This window comes from Triticum dicoccoides, chromosome 4B, assembly GCF_002162155.2.
Source record: "Triticum dicoccoides isolate Atlit2015 ecotype Zavitan chromosome 4B, WEW_v2.0, whole genome shotgun sequence".
Taxonomy (NCBI): domain Eukaryota; kingdom Viridiplantae; phylum Streptophyta; class Magnoliopsida; order Poales; family Poaceae; genus Triticum; species Triticum dicoccoides.
This window is the reverse complement of record NC_041387.1, coordinates 636,849,323-636,865,466: the sequence shown is the minus strand read 5'-3', so window position 1 is coordinate 636,865,466 and position 16,144 is coordinate 636,849,323.

Below are 16,144 nucleotides of genomic sequence, written 5' to 3'. Positions count from 1 at the left end.
CGGTCTTCTAGGGAAAACCATCTTTACTTTCTGAGTTTGTCAACCATTTATGTTTTCTTTTTCCGAGCAAACAGCAGAACCGCTGCCTTTTCATTAAGAGAAAAAAACAAAGAAGTTTACCATTTATGTGACTAACCAGATCTCTTCCTCTGATTCCGTGTCTAACGTATTTCGTAGACAAGAATGCTCCACATACAAGAACACCATATGAATGCTCTAATCGAAAAGAAAAGGTAGATGAATGTTCTGAAACTTCTTGTCTTGTGCATGTCCTGGAGTAGAAGTATGGGCCTTATTCAAGATTCTGCCTAAATCCACCTGAATACAGAGATAGCAAATTGCAAATTTTGGTGGAATGTGCCTGTTGGCTAACTGGCTCAAAAGCACATTGAAGTTGACCAGCTCAAGCAACTGAGATATCAAACCAAATGAATAACTAAGATAATAACAGAGAGGAGGTTGTGTGATTTACCTGATTATCACGACATGACTGAAGCCCATCCATATCACTACTTGATATGAAGTTGCCCACACCATCGCGGTCCTTCTTGTACATGAAGAAGTGCTTATTCTGCCATGCTAAAAAAATGAGAAGGATTTTCAGTTTTTTACACAACTAACCAGAAATACTGCAGATTATTCAGTGGAACCCAAGAAACCAGCGATCAATGACAAAGGTGGTAAGCATGTTATTTGGGAGTTTGCAGAATCTGCAGGTGGACACCTCGACAAGTGGTCATAAACTCAGTAATGTCTGAGGCTCACACTGTTAGAGTTATAATATAAGTCATGTACCCCTTTGTATTTATTCCGTTGTATAAGGGGTTTCCTGCATATGTTCAACACATGTACATGTATATATATCGGCCTATGGCCTCATGGGAATACAAGTTGCTTATTCCTAACATGGTATTAGAGCTAGGTCAATTTTTTGCACGCTGCAACTCGTGCTATTGATCTGTCTCTCCTTCCCGATCGAAGCGGCTTCGATCTCCCGAGTCCCCCGATCGGATCGATCTCGTCCGGCTCGTCTTGCTCCCGCTTGAAGCTCCCGTCCTCGATCTCCCGATCGGATCGTAGATCCAGCCGGCCTCGCTCCCCAGCCGGCCCGATCGCTCGCTCCCCAGTTGGCCCGGTCGCTCGTTCCCCAGCCGGCCCGATCGCTCGCTCCCCAGCCGGCCTTGCTCCCCAGCCGGTTCCGCTCACAGAGGCCCCGTCCTCGATCTCCTGACCGGATCGAAGATCCAGCCGATCGCTAGCTCCCCAGCCGGCCCGATCGCTCGCTCCCCAGTCGGTCCCGCTCCCCAGCCGGCCTCGTCTCCCGATTGGAAGCTCTCTCGTCAGATTCTGTAAAAAAATGTCTGCTGCATCGGGCTATGTTGTTGTCCCTCGCTCACCGGTGATCTTTGATGGTACTAACTACACCGAGTTCACTGGCTTAATGCGCATTCACATGTGTGGCATCCGTTTCTGGGGTGTTCTTTCTGGCGAGGTCTGCTGTCCGCCACGTCCGGTTCCTCCGGTTGCCCCTACTACGCTGACTCCACTGGTTCTTCCTATGGATGCTAATCAGGCCGCCAAGGATGCGGCTAAGCTTGCTGATGAGGCTACTGATCGTGCTTATGATGAGAGGGTTTTGGCTTATGAGGAGGCTCTTCAGACGTATCATGGTGCTCTGTCTGTTTACACCTAGTGGCTTGATGATGATGCTCGTGCTGCAGCTGTTCTCACTGCTAGTATTCTGCCTCAGTTTGCTTCTGAGTTTCTGGGTCTTCCTACTGTCTTTGAGATGTGGACGTGTCTTCGTCAGCGCTATGAGCCCTTTGGTGATGCCTTATACCTTTCTGTGGTCCGTCAGGAGCATGCTCTTCAGTAGGGTGACTCTACTGTTGATGACTTCTATGCACAGAGTTCTGCTATCTGGCGCCAGCTTGATTCTCTCCGCAGTGCTGGTTGTCGTACTTGCCCCTGTTGCCAGGCTGTCCAGGCCAATTTGGAGTTTCATCGCGTCTACGAGTTCCTGTCTCGGCTCCGTAAGGAGTTTGAGCCCCGGCGTGCTCAGTTGTTTGCTCGTGGCCGTATTTCTCTCATGGAGGCGCTTTCAGAGATTCATGCTGAGGAGACTCGCTTACGTGGTGCTGGTTTGCTGGAGGTTCCCTCTGTGCTTGCTACTCGGGCTTCTTCCACTCCACCTGATGCACCGACCCCTTCTCGCTCGAGTGCTCCGCCGCTCTTGCCCACTCCTTCTGGAGGTTCAGGTCGCCCCCGTCCACATTGTGACTACTGCAACAATGATGGTCATATTGACTCCCAGTGCTACATGAAGCGAAAACACCTGCGCAAGGCGCGATCATCATCTTCAGGGACTTCGTCATCTCCCTCGACAGCTTCAGCCATTGCTTTGACTGAGCAGGACATTCTGAGACTTAAGCGTCTGCTCGCGGCTTCAGGTTCTTCCTCAACGGGTACTGCTGGTTCTGTGACTGATGCTTCCCGCACTGAGCAATCGCCCTCTCCACAGTCAGGTACATCCCCATGGGTTCTGGACTCTGGAGCTTCTTTTCATATGTCTTCTCATTCTTCCACTTTGTCCTCTCTTCGATCGCTGGATTCTCCTGTTCATGTATTCACTGCTGATGGTACTCCACTTTCTATTGCGAGTAGAGGCAATCTTTTCACTCCTTCTTATTCTGTTCCTGATGTTGCTCATGTTCCTCGACTTACCATGAATCTGTTTTCTGCTGGTCAACTTACTAATTCTGGTTGTCGCGTCATCCTTGATGTTGACTCTTGTTCTGTCCAGGACCGTCGCACGCACACTCTGGTTGGGGCTGGCCCTCGCCGCCATGATTCTCAGGGTCTTTGGGAGTTGGACTGGCTTCATGTTCCTTCCGCTGCCACCACCATCGCTAGTTCCTCCGCTTCTGTCGCCTCCGTTACTGGTTCCTTCAAGCAGTGGCATCATCGACTTGGTCATCTGTATGGTTCTCGGTTGTCTTCTTTAGTTTGTCGAGGTCTTCTGGGGTCTGTCTCAGGAGATGTCTCTTTAGAGTGGCAGGGTTGTCGTCTTGGCAAGTAGATTCAGTTACCATATTCACATAGTGAGTCAGTGTCTAAGCGTCCTTTCGATTTAGTTCATTTTGATGTATGGGGTCCGGCTCCTTTCGCTTCGAAAGGTGGTCATAAATACTATATTATTTTCATAGATGATTTCTCTTGTTACACCTGGCTTTATTTCATGACTATTCGTACTGAGGTGTTGTCTATTTATAAGCGTTTTGCTGCCATAGTTCATACTCAGTTCTCTTCACCCATTCGTGTTTTTCGTGCTGACTCCGCTGGCGGGTATATCTCTAAGATGTTGCGTGGTGTTCTTGCTGAGCAAGGAACTCTCTCTCAATTCTCTTGTCCTGGTGCTCATGCTCAGAATGGTGTGGCTGAGCGAAAGCATCGACATCTTCTTGAGACGGCTCGTGCATTGATGATTGCTGCCTCTCTCCCGCCTTATTTTTGGGTTGAGGCCGTGTCCACCTCCACCTATCTTATCAATATACAGCCTTCCGCTACTCTACAGGGTGGTGTTCCTTTCGAGCGTCTTTTTGATCGTTCTCCCGATTATTCGATGCTTCGCTTGTTTGGTTGTGTTTGCTATGCTTCTTGCCCCTCGCGAACGCACCAAACTGACCGCTCAATCTGTTGAGTGTGTTTTCTTAGGCTACAGTGATGAGCATAAGGGCTATCGTTGTTGGGATCCTATCGGTCGTCGGCTGCATATCTCTCAAGACGTGACTTTTGATGAGTCTCGTCCCTTCTACCCACGCCCATCTTCCTCGACTTTTTCAGTGGAGGATATCTCTTTCTTCACTTCTCCTTACTCACCTATCACCCCCGTCGCGCCTATCACTACTAGGGAAAAGCCTAGCAGCAGCGCGGGTTTTGGGCCTATTAGTAGCGCGGGGGCCGGCGCTACTAATAAGGCGCTACAGCTAACGTATAGCCGTAGCGTGGGTAAAAACCCGCACTACTACTACCAGCGCGGGGGTTTTTTGAATTTTTTCAAAAAAATATTTCGATTTTTTCCCTAATTTCAAATTTCTGAATTATTTTAACCTCAAATCTCTAATCACCCCTTATCGCTGCTCAATTTAATCTCTAATCACCCCTCATCATTCCAAATCATCTAACTTCTCGGACGGTCACCCATCCTATCACTACTCCAGCCTGAGCACACTTAACTTCCGGGTTCTATTCTCCCTCGTTTCCAAGTCTGCACTTGTTGTTTTCCTGACAATAGTAAGATGTCAATCCTATTAACCTCAGGAATTTAGCTTGAGCATGAAGTCACACATTTCACTATTTAAGTTTGAAACTATTGTTCTAAAAAATTAGTAACACTAATATTTCTTGAATAATTAGTTTGACCATAGTTTGACCACAATTTGACCACAGTTTGGCCATAGTTTGACCAGATTTGACCAAAATTCAAAAAAACTAAAATAATTATTTAGTAACACTAATATTCTAGAATAATTAGTTTGACCATTGTTTGACCACAGTTTGACCACACAATTTGAAATTTTTTCGATTTTTCCACTCTAGATCTTAAAAGCGCCGTAACTTTTTTTTGTTTGGTTTTTGAGGATTTTGAAAATTATGATGTAACTTTTGGATGTAACTTTTCGAGTAGATGATTTTTCATATAAAAAACTTTTTTATCCGAGTTAGTATGCAAAAGTTATGCCCATTTTTACAAATTCTCGAGAGATTTTGCAAATAAAGTCAAAATTCATATTTGCAAATTTTCCCAACAACTAGACCACATATCACATGGGAAACTTATTTTCTTTTATTTTTTGACATTTTCATCATTTTCTTTTAGTTTTTTTTAAACTGAAAAGGCGGTCCGCGCGGGGGGGGGGGTGGTAGAGTTTGAAAATGGGACCTTTAGTAGTAGCGCGGTTTTTTACCCCCTCTCAACTACTATGGCACCACTTAGTAGTAGCGAGGGCTAAAAACCAACGCTACTGCTATCAAACTTAGTAGTAGCGAGGTTTTAAAAACCCGCGCTACTACTATGGCATGTCCCGGGGGGCACAGTAGAGACCGCTTAGTAGTAGCGAGGGTTAAAAACCCTCGCTACCGCTACATTAAAAACCCTCGCTACCGCTACTTACCAGTAGCACAGGTTTTTAAACCTCGCTACTACTAAGTTGATAGCAGTAGCGAGGGTTTTTAACCCTCGCTACTAGTAACTTTCTGTGTATAGGCTTTTCCCTAGTAGTGTATGCCTAGTCGTTCCACTCCCTCTGCTTCTCCACCTCTAGTCGATTTGCAGCCACCATCTTCTCCGATCTCCTCGCCTAGCATGTCACCGGATTCTACACCTTCATCTCCGGTGACTTCTTCATCGCCACCCCCCGATTCTACCTTGGCGATTCCTCCTTCTATTGTTCCATCTTTTCCTCAGCATTACACTCGTCATTCACGACTTGTGGATGCCTCTGTGGATGAGTCGTCATCTTCCTCTCAGCCTACTTATGGCTTGCGTTCTTGTCCTCGTCCGCATGTTAATCGCTTTGGATTTCCCACCGCTGGTGCTGCTGTTCTTGAGCCAACTTCTTATCGTCAGGCTGTTGTTCATCCTGAATGGCAGTTTGCGGTGGCAGAGGAGATTGTTGCTCTTGAACGCACTGGTACCTGGGATCTTGTTTTTCTTCCTCCCGGAGTCCGTCCCATCACTTGTAAGTGGGTCTACGAGGTTAAGACTCGCTCTGATGGTTCTCTTGAGCGTCACAAAGCTCATCTTGTGGCTCGTAGTTTTCAGCGGGAGCATGGTCGTGATTATGACGAGACTTTTGCTCCTGTGGCCCATATGACCACTGTTCGTACACTTCTTGTCATTGTCTCTGCACGCCACTGGTCTATATCTCAGCTTGATGTTAAGAATGCCTTTCTTAATGGTGAGCTGCGTGAGGAGGTGTACATCCAGCCACCACCTGGGTATTCTGTTCCTGATGGCATGGTATGTCGTCTTCATTGCTCTCTCTATGGCCTTAAGCAAGCCCCCCGCGCCTAGTTCGAGCATTTTGCCTCTGTGGTCACTGTTGCTGGTTTTTCAGCAAGTGCTCATGATCCAGCATTGTTTATTCACCTTTCTCCTCGTGGTCGGACTCTTCTTCTTCTCTATGTTGATGACATGATCATCACTGGGGATGACCCCGAGCATATTGCCTTTGTAAAGGCCCGTCTTAGTGAGCAGTTTTTTATGTCTGATCTTGGACCTCTTCGCTACTTTCTTGGGATTGAAGTCTCTTCTACCTCTGATGGATTTTTTATATCCCAGGAAAAGTATATCCAGGATCTTCTTGCTCGTGCTGCTCTTACTGACGAGCACATTGTTGAGACTCCTATGGAGCTCAATGTTCACCTCCGTGCTACTGATGCTGATCCTCTCCCTGACCCGACGCGTTATAGTCATCTCGTTGGCAGCCTTGTCTATCTAGCTGTCACTCGTCCGGACATCTCTTATCCGGTTCATATTCTGAGTCAATTTGTCTCTGCTCCCACATCGGTTCACTATAGTCATCTCCTTCGTGTTCTTCGATATCTTCGGGGCACGATCTCTCACCATCTATTCTTTCCTAGCTCAAGTTCTTTACGGCTTCAGGCCTATTCGGATGCTACATGGGCTAGTGATCCTTCCGATCGCCGTTCACTTTCTGCTTACTGTGTTTTTCTTGGCGGTTCTCTCATTGCCTGGAAGACGAAGAAACAGATTGCAGTTTCCCGTTTGAGTGCTGAGGCTGAGTTGCGAGCCATGACTCTTTTGACGGCAGAGGTGACTTGGTTACGGTGGTTACTTCAGGATTTTGGTGTTTCTGTCACTACACCAACTCTGCTCTTATCTGACAGTACAGGTGCTATTAGCATTGCGCGCGATCCTGTGAAGCATGAGATCACCAAGCATATTGGTGTTGATGCTTTCTATGTGCGCACTGGTGTGCAGGATCAGGTTATTGCTCTTCAGTATGTGCCTTCCGAGTTACAGTTGGCGGATTTCCTGACGAAGGCCCAGACTAGAGCACAACATGGCTTTTATCTCTCCAAACTCAGTGTTGTTCATCCATCATGAGTTTGAGGGAGGATGTTAGAGTTATAATATAAGTCATGTACCCCTTTGTATTTATCCCGTTGTATAAGGGGTATCCTGCATATGTTCCACACCTGTACATGTATATATATCGGCCTATGGCCTTATGAAAATGCAAGTTGCTTATTCCTAACACACACATCATATTTAATTGAAGGCGTTAGTATACATATATCTCACAATCACAAGAGGGCCCTATAGACAGGCAACTAATCAGGTCATGTGTATTCCCAGGTACTAAAAACTTGCAATTCCTATCCCAAATATCTAGAGAGATAAATAATAAACAAAAGCGGTGCAAAAGGATTACCATGGCTATCTACAGGTCATGAGGACCATGCTGAGCCAAAGCTCCAAACCAAATACAGAGCTCTGCGCAAGGTACATTTTTTTCGAAAAGGGGGTTTACCCCAGTCTCTGCATCAGAAAGATGCATACGACTCATATTATTAAAAAGATAAAGTAGTAACAAAGTTGCCAAGTACCGAGGTGCTAAAATAAAGAAAAAGCTCATAAGAGCAAAAAAACCAAAGCCACAACCGGCTGGCAAACACAATAGGAGCACTACATGCCTATCCTATTACATGACCGTCATCCAAACCGGTTGAAAATAGCTCGCGCTACCATCTCCCATCGGGTAGACGCAGTAGCCAAACGCTCCCTGGCCTCCGTCGGAGTGAGTAGCGACCACATACGGATGAACGCCGTGGCCCTGAAGATAACCTGCAAAAAATGAATGTTTGTTGATCTGTTAAAGACTAAATCATTTCTGCAGTTCCATACTGCCCAAAATAAAGCACAGACGCCAACACGAATGTGTCTTGCAGTATCGGAATCAACCCCATCAAGCCACGTTCCAAATAATATGTTGATAGAGGTGGGCTGATTAATATTAAACGCAATATGAATCGATCGCCACAGAATCTTAGCCAACGGACACTTGAGAAAGAGGTGTTTGATGTTTTCGTTATGATCACAAAAGCTGCACCGAAAAGAGCCCACCCAGTTGCGTTTAGCCAGGTTATCCTTAGTCAAAATGACTTGTTTATGCATAAACCACATAAACACTTTGATTCTTAAGGGGACCTTTACTTTCCAAACGTGAATGGAGGAAGGAACGACGCTAGAGTTAATGACATCCAGGTACATAGATTTAACCGAGAACACAACGAAGCATCATCGATCATGCTGACTGTGGCAAGAGGATTAGAGGAAAGATGGGTTACATACATGGCAACAGAACTGCACATTTTAATAGCCTTGGTCAACTGACACGAATTAGGATTCGCCAGGTAAACGAGCAGAAAACGTAATTCCTGCATATGCCAAAATGTTCTCCTTTCACTCGCCAAACTATCCTCTGAAATTCTAAGCATGCATAAATGTTGGGATGTCAACACATCAGACATGACAATAAATCTCGATTTGTTACCAACTCTGTAAAGTTCAGACAAGAACTATTCAGCAGCAAGAAGCAAACAAGGCGGTTTGGGCGATTTGCAAAGGCTGACTAGTTCAGAGGAAAAAAGAGGGTGAGGGTATGCAACTATGCATACCTAAGCTAAGTCCATCCAGCGGGAGGGGGCTAATTTTTTTTAAATAATACATTTTTTTTATTAATTTTCATAAATATTACGCTGGGTAAATTTTTTTCAAAAATAATACACCGCCTAGTCGGCCCACAGCAAGCCGATTGGATTCCAATCGGCCTACAGATGGCCGACTGGCCCCTGTCGGCCCACTGTGGGCTGATTGGGTCCTGTCGGCCCATTGTGGGCCGACTGGAGCTAATTGGCCCGCTGTGGGCTAATTGTTTTTGCAAAAAAAAATAGGCATAAAAATATATGTTTAAAAAAATGTTAATCATGTAATTAAAAAATATGATTGGTTGCTCTTTTTGTATGGAACTGGAACATTTTTTTAAAACATATTTTTTTGGTGTCAACTTTTTTTCATACACATTCTATATTATTTTATAGATAAGGAATATTTTTTATACACACATTTAACAATTTTTAATCATGTATTTGAAAAAATGTCAACTTTTCAAACATATTTTTCAAACATAATTTTTTGGTGTCAACTTTTTTTCATACACATTCTATATTTTTTGTATAAATAAGGAACATTTTTATACATACATTTAACAATTTTTAAATACATGCTTAACACTTTTCAAAACATATTTTTTATGTCAACATTTTTGCATATATATTGTACATTTTTTGTATACATCAGAAACATTTTTTATACACGTTTAACATTTTTTAATTACATGAGTAACATTTTTTAAACATAAATTTTTATGCCTAGTTTTTTTGCAAAAACAATTAGCCCACAACGAGCTAATTAGCTCCAGTCGGCCCACAGTGGGCCGACAGGACGCAATCAGCCAACAGTGGGCCGACAGGGTCCAGTCGGCCAGCTGTAGGCTGACTGGAATCCGATTGGCCTGCTGTGGGCCGACTAGGCCCAGTCGGCCTGCAGCGGGCCGACGGTGTATTATCTTTGAAATTTTTTTATCCAGCATAATATTTATGAAAATTAATAAAAAAAAGTATTATTTTAAAAAAATTAGCCGGGAGGGGAGCCTGGATTGTGCGTGGAGCAGCGTTGACTATCACGGTGGTGACCGGCGCCGGCGCTGCTGCAGTCGTTGCTAACAACCGGCGGAGCCACGACTACCGCTGTCCCAGGGAAGAAAGGAGAAGAGCGTGAAACAATCGAAGAGCTCACACGAACGCCTCGCCGCAGTGCCGCACCGACCACCGGCCAGCCATGGAGGCGCCGCCGCCGTCGAGGCCGCGGAGGGGGCACATATCGAATGTAATTACACTGGCAAATTCCTATTCGCCCCCATGTGCGAGGCAAATTGGACCGCCCACTTCCGCGTTCGCTACATTGTTTCCTTTGCTACACTGTTGAAGAAGCGGTTTTTCGGTTCTTCGTCGTTTTTTTACTAGCAAAAGAGTCCATGCGTTGTAACGGAAAAATAAACCATAATCTCCAATGACTATGACCATATTTTTACTGCATCACCGAGATACACCATCACTCTCAATTTCATGAAATCATGAAAAAAAAATTAACTCATGAACATTTCTAAAATTTATAAGCACTTTTAGAAATTTTTGGCATTCTCTAAAATCAAGAACATTTTTGAATTCATGAACATTTTGTACTATTTACAAAAAAAATTAAAAAAATCTGATCATTTAAAAAATCTGCACATTTTTCTAAACATTTGTACAATCAAAGAATTTCATTTTGGAAATTGGTGGAACAGTGTATGAAATTCACAAACATTTTTTTGGTTTAATGAACTTTTTTGAAATGCATGATCATTTTCTGAATCAGCAAAACAATTATGAATCAATAAACTATTTTGTAAGTCATGAATAGTTTTTTAAATTTTAGGATATTTTTTCATCATGAACATTTTTCGAATTAGCGAATTTTTGTTCAGTTTCATTAATTTTTTTAACACCCAAAAACTTTAGAAAAAACCATGAACATTTTTTTATTTTCCAAACATTTTTTTAATAAGCAAAGATTTGTTTTATAAAATCGTGAACAATTTTTGAATCCACAAACATTTTATGATGTATTAAGCATTTTATTTCAATATTATGATTTTTTTAAAACAAAACTTTATGGAAGCCCCATATTATTTAAAGTGGAAAAAAGAAAACAGAAAAGAAAAATAAAAATAAAAAAAAAAACGAAATTTAAGAAACAGGTCGCTTGACCATGGGCTGGCCCAAATGGGCGTGATGCATCTTCTCCGGCGTGCAGAGCGCACTATAGGAGGTCCCTAGTGCATGGGCCAGCCCAGGCGAGGGATTCCCCTTTATAAAACATTTTTTATCATTGATAGGTGGCATTGGTGGGCAATATTTTGCAATTTTGGGGGCAATTTCCGTGACGTACCACCAGAAGCAATAGCCCTTTATTATTAGGTGATACGTCTGCAACGTATTCATATTTTTTGATTGTTCCGTGATATTATATTATCAATCTTGGATACTTTATATGCATTTTATGATATTTTATATCATTTTTGGGAACTAACCAATTAACCCGATGCCTAGTACGAGTTGTTGTTTTCAGCTTATTTTTTGTTTTACAAAAAATCAATACCAAACGGAGTCCAAACGCTACGAAACTTTTTAACGATTTTTTTTACGTAAGAGACCCTAGAAACTTCAGGGGGAGTCCAGAGAGGACGAACGAGGAGACAGCAAGGCAACATGGCGCGCCTTGTTACCTTGTGGGCCCCTCGAGGCTCCGTCTAGCCTAATTCCATTTTTATAAATTCTCAAATATTAGGAAACCCCAGAGAGCCACACTTTTTCTGCAGTCGCAAGCTTCTTTTTTTCCGTGATCCTCATACGTCCATTTTTTTATCATATTTTCCTACTGTTATTTATTATGTTTTGGGTCATTATTTCACTTTATGATACAATTCTTACCCCTTTTCTTTCTTATTTTGCAAGTTTCGCATGAAGAGGGAGATTGCCAGCAGCTGGAATTCTAGACTGAAAAGAGCTACAACAGATATAGCTATTTTGCACAACTCCAAATGACCTAAACAATTGCGGAGAATTGTTTTGAAATATATAAAAATATTGGCGGAAGAAATTCCAGAGGGGGCCACCAGGGAGCGACAAGCTCAGGGGGCTCGCCCTATGAGCTTGTGGGCCTCTGATGCCCATCTTCTGCTATACGAGGTCATTTGCACAAGGAAAAAAGAAGAGAAGACTTTCAGGACGAAGCGCCGCCGTCTCGAGGCGGAACCTGTGCAGGAGCAATTTTGCTCTCTCGTGGAGCGATTCGTGGGGAATCTTCCCTCCAAGAGGGGAAAATCAAAGCCATCGACATCATCAACGACCCTCTCTTCGTGGAAGGACCAATCTTCATCAACATCTCCACCAGCACCATCTCACCTCAACCCCTATTTCATCTCTTGTATTCAATCTTTGTCTCAAAATCTCAGATTGGTACCTGTGGGTTGCTAGTAGTGTTTATTACATCTTGTAGTTGATGCTAGTTGGTTTATTTGGTGGAAGATTATAGGTTCATATACTTAATGATATTCAATACCACTCTGATCTTGAACATGAGTATGATTTGTGAGTAGACTTTTGTTCTTGAGGACATGGGAGAAGTCCGATTATGAGTAATCATGTGAATTTGGTATTTGTTTGATATTTTGATGATATGTATGTCGTTGCTTCCTTTCATGTTGCCATGTGAACATCGACTACATGAAACTTCACTATACTTGGGCCTAAGGGAAGGCATTGTGTATACTTGGGCCTAAGGAAAGGCATTGTGAAGTAATAAGTAAATTATAGGTTGTTAGAGTGACGGAAGCTAAAACCCTAGTTCATGTGTTATTTCGTAAGGGGCTGATTTGGATCCGTATGTTTCATGCTATGGTCAGATTTATCTTAATTCTTTTTTCATAGTTGTGGATACTTGCTAGAGTGGATAACCATAAGCGGGAGGCTTGTTCAAGTAAAAAACAGCACTCAAGCACCGGCCCACCCACATATCAAATTATCAAAGTAGCAAACACAAATCAAATAAACATGATGAAAGTGACTAAGCACCCAAGTACCTTAATTCCATTTTTTGTAGTTTTCTTTTATAAACCAAACTAGTGATAAAACACGAAACTAAAAGATTCAATTGCAAGATCTAAAGATATACCTTCAAGCACTCACCTCCCCGGCAACGGCGCCAGAAAGAGCTTGATGTCTACTACGCAACTTTATTCTTGTAGACTCGTGTTGGGCCTCCAAGCACAGAGTTTTATAGGACAGTAGCAATTTTCTCTCAAGTGGATGACCTAAGGTTTATTAATCTGTGGGAGGTGTAGAATGAAGATGGTCTCTCTCAAGCAACCCTGCAACCAAATAACAAAAAGTCTCTTGTGTCCCCAACACACCCAATATAATGGAAAATTATATAGGTGCACTATTCAGCGAAGAGATGGTGATAAAAGTGTAATATTGATGGTAGAAATATATTTTTATAATCTGAATAAATAAAAACAGCAAGGTACCAAATAGTAAACAGACACAAAAAATGGTATTGCAATGCTTAAAAATGAGGCCCAGGATCCGTACTTTCGCTAGTGCAACCTCTCAACAATGCTAACGTAGTTGGATCATATGATTATCCCTCAAAATGCAATAAAGAATCACTCCCGAGTTCCTATTAGCGGTAACAAAAGATAGGAATTGTTTGTAGGGCACGAAACCAACTCACACTACTAGAGAAAACCTTACTAGTGGCGCTGGTTTTTTACATACCAGTAGCACGGGCACCCGCGTGTTAACAGTAGCGTGTTTCTAAACAAGCGTTGCAGCTACGATAATTAGTAGTAGTGCCTCTTTCTCTACCAATGCTACTACTATCATCACGTAGTAGTAGCGCCCTATTTTCTCCCCACGCTACAACTACGTAAATAGAAATAAAAAATAAAAAACAGATGTCAGATGCAATATTCATGGAAATCAAGACAAGTCCAGTGCAAATAAACTAAGTTCACAGAACCATCTCACAAACATTAATGACTAAGATCACAGAACCATCTCACAAACATTAACGACAATACCACATTTAATATAACCACACAATCTCACAAACCCATATATAATAGTTAACAATGCATGGATAAATCATAGTTGATAAGTCTACTAGGTAGTCATACTAGCATATATATGGTTCAGCAGCCACACGCAACCATATGTAGTTCTAGATGATATCGATGACGACCATCATCCTCAAGCCTAGGCGGTAGGTGTTCCTGATAGTAATTAGGATTGCATGTCCAACATGAAGATTCTTGCCAACGAGGAAGCTCTTCCACCCAACCGAGTTGAAGTGTGTGCGACCGTCCGTGTCCACGCCGTACGCACAAGTGGTGACAAAGCCCCTCGTGGTAAGGCGTATTCCAGCAGAGCCTTCTTCATCAGGCTTGATACCACAACTCTCGGATAGGCTCTTTGGCAATTTCTAAATAAGAAAAACATATCAATTAATAAGTAGCCTCACACATTCTACACTATCAAAAGACAGTACTACATTTATGCTAATCATGAATTCTACTAATAAGTATATATGGATTCTACACTATTAACAGTTCTTTGGATTCTACACGAAGCATATATATCATCGGATTCACTAAGCATATAGATCATCGGATTCACTAAGCATATAAGATTCACTAAGCATATATATCATCGGACTCTACACTAAGTATAACAATAAAGCATATATATCATCGGATTCACTAAGCATATAGATCATCGGATTTACTAAGCATATAAGATTCACTAAGCATATATATCATCAGACTCTACACTAAGTATAACAATAAAGCATATAAGATTCACTAAGCATATATATCATCGGACTCTACACTAAGTATAAAAATAAAGCATATCATCAAATTACTACAGTAAATGCAACATACCATGATATGCCGATCAACCATGGTACTTGTCAGGCGGGTCACGAATGGCACCCCGACGAAGTCAGCACGTGGCAGCATGATGTCCCATAGGTTGCATACCTCCTCCTCGCTCAACCTCATTCTTTGAGCTACGATGGCTTCACCAAGTGGGTCATCATCATCCTCATCATCTTCATCATCTTCTGCTTTGTTGACATAAATCACAACCAGCTTGGGTCTTTCTGCTCTGAAGGAGAAGCTAATCAACCCACCACCGGTGATACGCATGTGGGCAATGAAACGGACCCATCCATCTCCTCCCACCTGCGTCATATTTCGTCCTTTCTCGACCTCCATAGTGTAGGGCCCCCCAGGAGCCTCAAAGGTCACAGAGTCTCCGGTCAGCTTGTTGAATTCTGACCTCACATTGCATGGGACGATCTGTGTACAAAAAGCAAAATGATATATACACGATGCATTAATGCCAATAACACTAAAAACAAAATAGTGGTTACTAGTTTCATATAATTTATTACCGCCGCATGAAGAAAACTAGACTTGAAGTAGATGTCGAACAGCGTGCCAGTTGCAAGGCTACTGGCGCACCTTGACTTGCACCGTCGACATGGTGGTGGTGGTGGTGGCGCCATTTCCCTAAAGCAATATGATTAAAGGATTAAGGATCCAAAAAGTAAACATAAAGTTTTCAATACACATCAGGTTTTGAATAATATACACATCACGTTCACATCATAGAGAATACACATTAGGTTCACATGGCAAGCAAAATAACAACTAAATTGTAGTTCAGTTCAAACAATAACTTAATAGAGATCATGTAACCCAAACAGAGCCTAATAAAAAGATAAATGACATATTGCCATTATTGCGCAAGCAGACAAGCAAAAGTCGTTCAATCGAGAGAGAGAACCCCTCTCTAAACCCTGTGACACTAGGCACCACCGCCGCCACTAAACAAAAGCCAAGGCAGGACGAGAGAGAGAACCCCTCTCTAAACCCTAGAACACTAGGCACCGCCGCCGCCGCCACAACTCCAGGGACAGTAGCCAAGCAAGAAGAAACCAAGCCTCCACCCTTCTGCTGCCCTTAATCCCCCCTCGCTCAGGTTAGTTCACTTGCTCCCTTTCTGCTGCCCTCAATCCCCCCTGAGGGAGTCCTGGACTAGGGGGTGTCCGGATAGCCAAACTATCATCATCGACCGGACTCCAAGACTATGAAGATACAAGATTGAAGACTTCGTCCCGTGCCCGGATGGGACTTTCCTTAGCGTGGAAGGCAAGCTTGGCGATACGGATATGTAGATCTCCTACCATTGTAACCGACTCTATGTAACCCTAGCCCTCTCCGGTGTCTATATAAACCGGATGGCTTTAGTCCATAGGACGAACAACAATCATACCATAGACTAGCTTCTAGGGTTTAGCCTCCTTGATCTCGTGGTAGATCTACTCCTGTAACACACATCATCAATATTAATCAAGCAGGACGTAGGGTTTTACCTCCATCAA